At 25.5% G+C, this 12,310-nt stretch overlaps 1 long non-coding RNA gene across 2 annotated transcripts; it reads left to right on the forward strand.

Annotated features, from left to right (window-relative positions):
- Window positions 1-1,407: 1,407 nt before the first annotated feature.
- LOC113386753 lies at window positions 1,408-4,412 on the forward strand. Of its 2 annotated transcripts, none has more exons than XR_003368009.1 (5): window positions 1,408-1,639; window positions 1,710-2,300; window positions 2,826-3,002; window positions 3,649-3,832; window positions 4,278-4,412. It is a non-coding gene; the product is annotated as an uncharacterized LOC113386753 (long non-coding RNA). The 2 variants fall into 2 exon arrangements; XR_003368008.1 differs by having other exon boundaries at window positions 1,408-1,634.
- The last annotated feature ends 7,898 nt before the right edge of the window (window positions 4,413-12,310 follow it).

Raw genomic sequence — 12,310 nt, forward strand, 5'->3', positions numbered from 1 at the left:
TGCTTTTATCTGTTTTGTTTTTAAATTTCTAATATTTTATAATTAAGTCATTGAGTAAATAACATTAGTCGGTCATTTATGCATAATTGTGGAAATATAATAATTAATATTTATCATAAAATCAGTCATAATTTTATAAAAATATGTTTGTAATATATTTGAAAATGTATCTTTTGCATGTTTTGTTTTCATTTCCAATATTAAAAATTATGCAGATTTTTTTACTGTATTATTTATACAAACCTTCCAAGATGTAGAACCAGGAGTTATAATTCACATTTTATACTTGTGCTGCCATTTATTTTCCTAAATTCAAATTCTAATGAAGTAAGTTTTTCTATGATTATTGTTAAGAAAAAACATTTAAATCGATACAAGTCTGAAATATAGAAAAATACAAATTTAATATATAAGTTATAGATTCATTTTAATTGAATGGTTGAAATAAAAATCAGTTATAACAGAGCATTTTTTTTCATTAAAACAGTTTAATTAATACAATGGTGAAATAATGAAAAATAAATATGAATCATAGTGGGTTCCTTGACTCCTTCTCTCCAACAATAGTTCCTTCAATTTACAAATCTCGAAAAGTCAATGTAATTTTTTTTCCTTGGTCATTGTTTGGACTGCAATTTTTTTTGGTGGATGATGAACTCAAAAAATAAAAAAATGAGTATAAAATTATTTACTTATTCTATTAATAAAAAAACTTTATTCATTAAGAACTATTCCAAAATTAAGACATAAGTTTTAAACCATTAATCTTAAAAATATTTACTGCATTTCGTTATTTATTTAAACATTATACTTACTATTTTTGAAAAATAAACCACTTACTTTTTCTGCACACGTGCTGCACACTCATTTGGTTCATGTTAAGTTAAAATACACTTATTACTTCACTTCACTACTTTTTTTTACTATTCACTTCACTACTTATTTCACTACTTATTTCACTATTTATTTCACTTTTCACTTCAATGTTTACTGTTCGAAATCTGAAACACTAATGAGCTCTTTGTCAATTAGCCCCGCCTTTTATACCCGGATCCAAGATGGCGGACCCGGATGTTGTAAAAAAAATCCCTGAAAGAAGAAATTTCGATTTAAATCGAATTATATAAGTGAAAAACTGTTTTTGCCACGATAAATATGCTAATAATAACTAAAAACATTACTCAGTACTTACTATTTGTTCAGAAATTAAAAATTACATGGGCAAGTGTAACGGATTAATCATGGGGATTAATGGATTTAGACGCCAATTTCGGGTAAAACATGAAATATTATGTTATTTTATTATTGCTGTATTAGTTGGTAGTCACAAATTATCATAAAACTAAGTCTTTGGTGTGTTATTATAATTTTTACAATTTTTTTGAAACGTAACCCCAAAATGGCATAAACGTCAAAATAACACTTGTCATAAGTGCTTTTTTTGCTGAATTTTGCTGCACGTACGTGAATTCTGAATGAATTTAATATTCTCGTGTGATACTTAATGTAAAATGTTTCAAAATAAATATATATTTTGCTAAAAATAGGCTTGTACAAGTTCTAGTGTTGTTTGTGAAGTTACCTGGCTGTACAAGCATTCCTGTGCAAAATATGGAACAAATCCTGAACTTATTGTATTGTAAACATATTATTTTATACATTATTACACTGCTGAATCCATAAACACAAATTCTTTGTTATTCTTTCAGTTCTCGCAGACAGTTGTACTTGCTTATCGGCTGGGTCACAAGTTTCAAGAACTAATCGAGGCTATCTGGTCCATCGGTTAAAATTATGGGTCAATTATAGAGATACAGCAAAGGCTCATTTTAAAGCAAATTGAAGCGCATGCAAATATTACCAAATTAGATGTTACTGGGTACACAAAATCTGTGAGTCCCTACGATTGAACGAGAGATAAAAAAACATCCAAGGGGGGGAGGGTGATATTTAAAATTACCCTTCCTCTCCCCAAATATCACATGTATTTTTAGTTATGAGAAAAATTGTAAATTTGTTGTTTTGAACCTCACTCAATCAAGCTTCTAACAAGGTGATCATGGCACGATAGGCTAGATAGTGTACTTATATTACAAGTTCGACTCTAGACAAAGAAAGAATTCTACTGAGCTCGATCCTGAAAAGTAAAGGAAACTAGTCTGGGCCCATTCTGCAAAACGAGTACACGAAGGACTGAAAATAGAAGGACCGATAGGATTGGGAAGAAGAAGAATGCAGATGCGAAAAAAATATAGAAAATAAAAAATACAGGGAACTGAAAGTCAAAGCACGGGCACAAGGTAAGAGAATTATTTTATTAGACATAGTTGTCTCATACCATCTACCTGCATTCAAACAAAATACTATAGATTATTATTATCATTATTATATTATGAAGAGATTTGGAATCCTAACATTTAATATAATTTATACATTTATATACTGAATTTATAATTAATTTATTATTATTTATATTATTTAGTTGACGATTTGTGCAGATATTTGGTTTACTCGAGCCTCGAATAATTCTCTCAGTACATATTTGCGATTAAAAAATGGATTTTTGCTTCAAATTCAATGTGGTCACACCATCTGTGCTATTTTCTTTACAAAAGTTTCCTTTATCTTCATTTCATGGCACATACTTGATAAAAAATATATTTTATTTATCAAGTATTTGTATTTTAAACTTCGGGCAGACTACTATTTATGTTTAATCTTAACATTTAATATAATTTAAGTATAAAAATAGGTTTTTATATTTAAGCATAATTATTAATTAAGAACAACTACACAAAATTTATAATCAATTTATTATTATTCAGGCTTTAGTTGAGGATTTGTGCAGATATTTGGATTACTCGAGCCTCGAATAGATCTATTTACACTCGACAATATAACTTTGCCATAAGGATGATGAAGGGTACACACTGCAAATGCAAATAAATCATATTCTAATAATTAAAGATAATTTACTTAAATCAGGAGAAATATCATAAGAGGTAACTATAGTCAAATATTGAACTAAATGTTACAGTAAACTTCAGAAAAAAGTTTGAAAAAATTATTTTTTTTTATTTTTATTTCATATTATGAATATTTACATAAATACTGACATAATTTGAAGTGCATTTCATAATATACAATTATCATAATCTTTTATTTAAATTTATTACAATTATTATAATTAAATTAATTCTCTCAGTATTTGTGATTAAGAAATGCATTTTTGCTTCAAATACAATGTGGTGTGATTCTTATTTTCTTTACAAAAGTTTCCTTTATCTTTATTTCATGGCACATACTTGATAAACAATATATTTTATTTATCAAGTATTTGTATTTTAAATTTTGGGCAGACTACTATTTATTTTCAGTCTTAACATTTAATCAGGAGAAATATCATAAGAGATCACTATTGTCAAATGTTGAACTAAATGTTACAGTAAGCTTCAGAAAAAAGTTTATAAAGATTAATTACTTTTATTTTTATTTCATATCATGAATATTTACATAAAATATTATTATTATATTATGAAGAGATTTGGAATCTTAACATTTAATATAATTTAAGTACAAAAAATAAAAGTATTTTTTTCTATTTATGAACAACTACACAGAATTTATAATCAATTTATTATTATTCAGGCTTTAGTTGAGGATTTGTGCAGATATTTGGATTACTCGAGTCTCGAGTAGATCTATTTACACTCGACAACATAATTTTGCCATAAGGATGATGAAGGGTACACACTGCAAATGCAAATAAATCATATTCTAATATTTAAAGATAATTTAAACCTAACTTAAATCAGGAGAAATATCATAAGAGGTAACTATTGTCAAATTTTGAACTAAATGTTACAGTAAGCTTCAGAAAAAAGTTTAAAAAGATTAATTAAAGAAGTGCATATATATCATTTCATAATCTACAATTATCATAATCTTTTATTAAAATTTATTACAGTAGTTATTACAATTAAATTAATTCTCTCAGTATTTGTGATTAAGAAATGCATTTTCGCTTCAGATACAATGTGGTGTGATTCTTATTTTCTTTACAAAAGTTTCCTTTATCCTTATTTCATGGCACATACTTGATAAACAATATATTTTATTTATCAAGTATTTGTATTTTAAATTTTGGCCAGACTACTATTTATTTTCAATCATAGCATTTAATATAATTTAAGTACAAAAATATGGTTTTCTATTCAAGCATAATTATTAATTAAAAACAGATACATAGAATTTATAATCAATTTATTATTATTCAGGCTTTAGTTGAGGATTTGTGCAGATATTTGGATTACTCGAGCCTCGAATAGATCTATTTACACTCGACAACATAATTTTGCCATAAGAATGATGAAGGGTACACAACTGCAAATGCAAATAAATCATATTCTAATATTTAAAGATAATTTATAGGTAACTAAGATTCAGCTTTTTTAAACAAAAGATTAATTTCTTTTATTTTTATTTCATATCATAAGATTTACATAAATACTGCCATCATTTGAAGTATATATATATATATATATATATATATATATATATATATATATATCATTTCATAATCTACAATTATCATAATCAATTATTCAAATTTATCACAATTATTATAATTAAATTAATTCTCTCAGTATTTGTGATTAAGAAATGCATTTTTGCTTCAAATTCAATGTGGTGTGAATCTGTGCTATTTTCTTTACAAAAGTTTCATTTCATTTTATGGCACATACTTGATAAAAAATACATTTTATTTATCAAGTATTTGTATTTTAAATTTAACCTGAAAATAAAAATGAGTTAAATTTTAATACATGCATTTGTCATATACTTACATAAAGAAATTATGTTTACAAATTCTGTTTTGAATAAATCGCCACTGAATTGTTATTAACAATAAAACAATATTTATAATATGGTTAACATTATATATATATATATATATATATACACCTAAGTCTGTTTTTACAAGGTCTTTTTGTACACGGTTTTGATATAACACGGTTTGAAAATTGAATATTTTTAATTTTTTTACACGATTTTATTCCATTTAGCACGATTTGAAATTTTATGTACTTAAATTTTTTTTGTCAAATTTAATTTTTGCGAAGTATGTTCATATCACAAAAAAGTATTTATGAAAGAAAAAAGTCTGAAACCATCGATAGTATCAGAATTATATATTTGATTTAATAAAATAAACATGAATTCTTGTTCTTAAAAATTCTTGTTTTTCACTAATTTTAATAGGTTTTAGAGATTAGGAATAAATCACCCATTTTTGTATAAGATCAATGTCTTTTTTTACACGTTTTTTTTTACACGGCTTCTTCTGGAACCAATCTACCGTGTAAAAACAGACTTAGGTGTATATATATATATATATATATATATATATATATAATATTATTTATTTAAAGTAAATGTTCATCTAAAGTAGTACTGTCTTGGTTCTCTTAATATGGTGTTCCTTATTAATTAATAACTAAGTATATGTTTAAATATTCAATAAAAAAATTCTAAATTAATTTATGGGTGATTTACAAGTATACTCAGTTGCTGGTGGGTCTTGTAATGTTAGACAATATTCTAGATTGTTTATTTAACTTTTTTATTTAATATTTAAAACGCTGTAAATAAATGTTACAGACAGTTTAACTCCAGTTAATATTTTCTAAGTGCCAGAATTCAGATATAATATTTTTTTTATCGGGAACGTGCATGTATGTTTAAAGTATATAATTAGTTTTTTATTAATATATTTATTTTTTTAGATGATTGATTATGCAATTAAGCACAAAAATTGTCAAATTAAAATATTAAACAAATACTCCCCTTCTCCAACTGATTTTATTCAAAATTTTGCTAACCAAGTGTATATAATAGTTTATACTGAACTTTAGTAAATTTTATCTAGTTTATACTCATATAAACAAATAAAAATGCCCAGGACAAAATTTCCAAGTTATTTCACAAAATGTAAAAAAAAATGTCCCAAAACCATCAAATCTGCGCTTCTATTACAAATTATTCAAAATTTTGATATGCAAGTGTATATAACAGTTTATACTGAACTTTAGTAAATTTTATCTAGCTTTTACTAATATAAACAAATAAAAGTGTCCGGAAAAAAGTTTCTATGATATTCGACAAAAAGTTGAAAAATGTCCCAAAATTTAATCTATTGCTAATTCTCCTGTCAAATCAGGCGTTTTAACTGCAAATTATTCAAAAATTTTATATCCAAGTATATATAACAATTTATACTAGATTCTGGTAAATTTTATCTGGTTTATAATGATATAACTAAATAAAAGTGTCTGGAATAAAAATTTTAAGTTATTTGACCAAATGTAAAAAAAATTTCTAAAACTATTAACAAACTTAAATCTGTCATGCAGGTAAATATTCCTGTTTTTTCTTAATTTCCTTTTTTTCATAAAAAAAGTCAAACTATCATCTTAATATTTCGTTATATAATCCATTCATTTGTTATTATTATTATTTTAATTATATTTCAAATAAGTAAATTCCTTTCTTTCATAATTTATATAATATACGTACATAATTTATATAATATGATAATCAAAATTCATTAATTTATACATTTTTTGGTTTTTGTTTGGATTTTTTGTTTGAAGTTCTACTTAAATATATGTATATACAACACTCAGATTTTTAACACACACTTAAGTGTGGCCATACTTGGCCATTCGACACTTAACAATTTCCTTGATATGATATCTTGTGGCCTCCATGTGATTTCATCATGATGCCCACAAATATAATGTAGAAATTTACTAGCAGTTTAAGAATTGCACTTGGTTGGAAATGCATCAACATGAATTGAAAACAGTGAAAATGAATATACATAATATATATATATTTAATGTATTACATTAAATATTCATTTTCACTGTTTTCAATTCATGTTGATGCATTTCATATAAAACCAAGTGCAATTCTTAAACTGCTAGTAAATTTCTACATTATATTTGTGGGCATCATGATGAAATCACATGGAGGCCACAAGATATCATATCAAGGAATTGTTAAGTGTCGAATGGCCAAGTATCGAGTGAAAATTGCACACTGACCCCTTCACCGGGAATCGCTCTAAAAATAATTTAAAAAGTACGTTTTTAACGATATTCAGTATAAATGTGAACAATAAATAACTAGCACGCCTCTTCGTACTGTTCTCGGCTGGACCAAGGAGTTGTGTAGGCGTGTAACTTTGTAACTTATAAACCGCCGTTTGTGCAAAATAAATGAAACATTCGAAAAACTTGTCCAAATAAAATTATCTACAACAAATACGCAATGTTAAAACTGTCGACAATTCTTTGTAAGTTCCGCGTCCATCAGCGATTCAACTGAAAAGGACTTCAGGCTTTAGGCCTGAACATTTTCTCAAATTTTTCATATTGTATATATTTATATGCTTATTTCATATTGTATATATATCTTATAAATATACATATGCTTGTATTTTTGTTCCGGTTACACCTTTAATGTCCTGACGGAACTTCCGGGTTCCGAAAGTGCCATTATCAGACAAAAACTTTTGCAAAAACAACTTTTTGTAAAAAAAAAACACTTGAAGAGTAAATTATGCACTTTATGCAAAAAATCAAATAATGTAAATGTGTATATATATGCTTGTATCAAAATGTTACTTTTATTTATTCAATCATAAACTTGCTGTTATTATTGCGAATTTAAATAATTTTTCTATCATATACATTTTTGCATGTAAGTAATTCATGTCGAGAGGGATGTTAGAAATATTTTGTATATTTTATTTAATTAGTTTTCTATATAAGTTTTTTAATTAGTTGTATTTAATTATTCTATTTTATAATTTGTGTAATTATTTATAAATGTTGTTTTCTTAATTAACTTAATGTAATTGATACAAACAATTCTGATAATAAAAATAGAAAGAAAACAAGAAAACTATGCTAACTAAACTACTGCTAAAATGTCGATACTAAAAACTATGTTACCAGTCTATATAAATATATGTTCATGCTCTATGCTCAATTTTGATGTAAATATTTTTAAAATAAATCAACAGTCTGCGCTGCCTGGATCTTCCGAGACAATATAATAACATATAATAACAATAACAATGCTGGATCTTGGTCGAACAAGTTGTTTCTTTATAATAATAATAAATTTACAAGTCATAAGTTTAAATAGATTTAAAGTTAAAGTGTGTTTTGTGTGAAAATATGATTTGGGTAAGTACAAAATAATGTTTTATATTTTATTTTTAAGGCAAAGTGGTTTATGTTTGTGTATTTATAAATATTTTGGCAAACTGTTAGGCATAATTCTAAACAAATATTTGTTTCAACACATTATGATATAATCCAAAATAATGATTAATACACGAATTTGTTACTTTAAACGTCAAAAGTGAATTAGATTGTTTAAGGTTAAACGTTAAACGTCAAAATTGACAGTTGTTTGACAGCTGTTTATTTCCAAATGTGTTTTCAAATGTGTTAATTATTAAATATTTTATTTGAGAATAAAACCACAAAAACTTGGTGAAAAAATCCGTGGATAGATATCTTTAAATTAATCTTAATTTATAGTTCGTTTTCTCTTACTTTTTCAAAACAACTCAAAGTTAGAAATATTTCAAAAGACGAAAATACGTTTTTTCATTGTTCACACAAAAGGTGTTTTTTTATGCAAGGAAATACGTTTTTGAATGTTTTCTTTGAAAACAATAATATTTGTGTATTAATTGTCGTGTTAATAATATTTATTAAAGTGCAGTTGTTATCAATATTTCAAAATTTACATCATAAGAGTCAAAATTTTTAAATGCCCTTTGCAAGTAATGTTTTTTCTTTTGAATCATATTTGTATCATTTTCAATTAAATTAATTAATTAATTCAATTGATAAAATAAATATTATTTGTTTAAAAAATTTGCACAAAATTAAATTACCAACATTTTTTTTAATATTAATATTGGAATACTTTAAAATATCATTCAAAGCAGAATAATGATTTTAGCGAGCTAACAGTATAATTATGCTGTATAAGATTTATGAATCATTAACCATATTGAATTCATGGATTTCATCAAACAAATTTTACTCAATTGCAATCGTTATGCGAGTTCGGGACATTTTTTTTACATTCTATCAAATATTTTGGAAATTTTATTCTGGACACTTTTATATGTTTATCTTATATATAAAAATGGATCGCAAAATGTGTTGGTAAGCGCATAACTCAACAATGCTTAGATCAATTAAATTAATTTGGCCGATTCTTTTTTTTAAATTTTTGTTGATGTCCAAGGATGGTTTTAACGACGAGAGAAAATCGAATAATTGCCAGGAAAACCCTAAAAGCAGCCCTTTTCTTTTTCTCATACAAACTTTTTCTAACAAAAACGTAGAATCGATTGGAGCTTTATTGCTATTATATAAATTTCATATTAAATTGCCAGCGCTTGCATACTCCTCCTTAACGATTATTCGGATTTTGGTAAATCTTTCTGAAGTGTGTTAAAGAAATTTTCTAGGATGTATGTGAATATAAAGTGCATTAAAAATAAATGAAAACTATCATCTGCCAAATATTTCAATTTACTTATGAACCTAGACAATATTAGAATATGTATAAATAAATTTATGATAATGGATAATAAAAATGAAATGTCTACATTATTATTGCCGAAAGACAGCTGAGATGTGTCAGAAATTAAAATAAATAAAATACAGTATATATATGGCAGATTCAATGATACATATATGAACAAATATTACAAATTAGTTCACCTAAAATATGAAATTAAGTATCAATATAGTTTTTTTTTTCAATATATAATTTCTTTGCATCTATTTTTATCTTTCCACAATATTTTTGAATTCCACAATTCGTAAAAATTTCACTTTATAACAACAAATGGGAAAGTAGAGATGAATACATACAATTCGGCCCTAACGATGTCGATTAGGAAAAGTTAAGATGCAATTTTGGATATCTTAAATAATAAGAAATTAAAATAATTTAATCCAACGTGGAGTATCAGTGTTTATTATAGTTATGGTTATGCCATACCGTTTAAAAAACTTCAATTTCCAATATAGTGTGAGAATTGAGACTAATCATTTCATATCTCATCATTTATATCAATCATTTTATCAGTTCTACATTTTAACATCGCTCACATTATAAATGTATATGCATTTTGGCGTGAAGAGTAATTATTATTTTCAAGTAATAATAATTATTATTTTTAGGTAAACGGTAAATATTAGTATATTATATTAAAAATTGTAGACATGGGTACAGAACAACGTCTGTCGGTCATCTAGTTTTAGTATAAACTAGATAAAATTTGCTAGAATTTAATGTATATTGTTATATTCACTTTTATATTAAAATTTTGAATAATTTGTAGTTGAAGCGCAGATTTGAGTTTACTAATTGGCTATAGGTGGTTTTTTACATTTGTCAAATAACTTTAAAACTATGTTCAGAACATGTTTATTTGTTTATACTAGTATAAACTAGATGAAATTTACTAACAAATAGTATAAATTGTTTTATATACTTGCATATCAAAATTTTGAACAATTTTCAGTTGAAACGCAAATTTAAACGTAATATGTAGATTATGGACTTTTTTTACTTTTCTTCAAATAACTTTTAATTTTTTTTTCGGGCACGTTAATTTGTTTACATTAGTAAAAACTATATCAAATTTACTAGAATTTAGTACAAACTAGTACATAGAGTGGGATACTAAAAACTCATAATTTTTAACTGGAACGCAAATTTGTGTCTGTGTACATTTTATCAAACAACTTGAAAATTTGTTCTAGGCATTTTAATTTATTTATATTGGTAAAAATAGATAAAATTTAGATTTATAAATCATAAACCATATTAAAGCAAAGACTGCTATTCATGCTTTTGTTGAAACTACAGTGATGATATCAAATTATTCGATTATATAAATGATTTATTTGAAGTTGAACCCATGAATACTATCTATGGATTGTTTTAAGAGCTTTTTTTTAAACTTTGGAAATGATACGAGTATTAAGTTATTCGATTAACATAAATGATGTAACTATTCGGCTGTACTTACCCACAAATTATTCGAATGTTTTTTTTTTTTCACTAAGTTTTTGTGGTTTTATTTTCAAATAAAATATTCAAAGCTTACTTATTGTTACTAGTCTGGTATTAAGTAAAAAATAAATCTTATTTTAAATGTATATCCTTAGAATAAAATTTATTCTTTTCACAGGTACTTATGCACATATAGGAACAGGAACCATAAAATCTGGGTCTCCCCTATACCAAAGGAAATTTATGATCAAGAACTTATTGGACAAAGTTTTGGATGATTTTTTATTACGCCAAGGACGAAAATTATCCTGTTTGATGAGCTTTCAGGGCGTGTGTACCACTGAAAAACAACAAAACTTTGGTTGCAACATCGGAATTTTAGCAAAAAAATAGATTTGCTTTCGCTATTTGGAAATGTTTTGACTGATTCAAAAGATTTTCGGACGCTGATTTCAAAAATGCTATCTATTTTTGGATAAACCCCATACACTCCCCGAAAATCGAAATCTTTGGTTGCAAAATCGATTTTTTTTTTAAAAAATCGGCTTTTTTTTCGCGATTTTCAAAATGTTTTGATTGTTTTGTGATTTTGGGACGCTGATTTCGAAAATCTATCCGTTTTTGGATAAATCCACATACCGCTGCGAAAAATCGAAATCATTGGTAGCAAAACCAAAATTTACTAATGAAATTAAATTTTTTTTTCGCGATTTTCAAATGTTTTGACCGATTCTGATAGTTTTCGAGGCGCTGATTCCGAATATGAAATCAGTTTTTGAAAAAAAATTCTTCTGCCTTGGTACCAAATTGAAGTTTGAAAATTGCCAACTTTGAAGCTGATTTTAACTATGAAGACGATGATAATTTGTATTTTTTTTGGTTTGGTATAAAGATTGTACTTAGTCTACACAAAGCATTATTAAAATTATTAATTTCATTCATTAAGGCCTTAAAATTGCATTTGAAAGTCACGATTTTGGCCAATTTTGGCTGCTCCTGATAGACTGTCTTTTTATCGAAAAATAATAAGATTTTTAAATTACCACCAAAGTAGTTTGGTTTACTGCTAACCAGGCGTAAATATGAATTTATTAAAAATTATCCTCCTACTTTTTTATCTTATAATATATATATATAATATATATATATATGCGTATATATATTTATTTATATAATATATATATAT

This window comes from Ctenocephalides felis, unplaced genomic scaffold, assembly GCF_003426905.1.
Source record: "Ctenocephalides felis isolate EL2017-DRISC unplaced genomic scaffold, ASM342690v1 CF-g0.4_SCAFFOLD_03571, whole genome shotgun sequence".
NCBI classification, from domain to species: domain Eukaryota; kingdom Metazoa; phylum Arthropoda; class Insecta; order Siphonaptera; family Pulicidae; genus Ctenocephalides; species Ctenocephalides felis.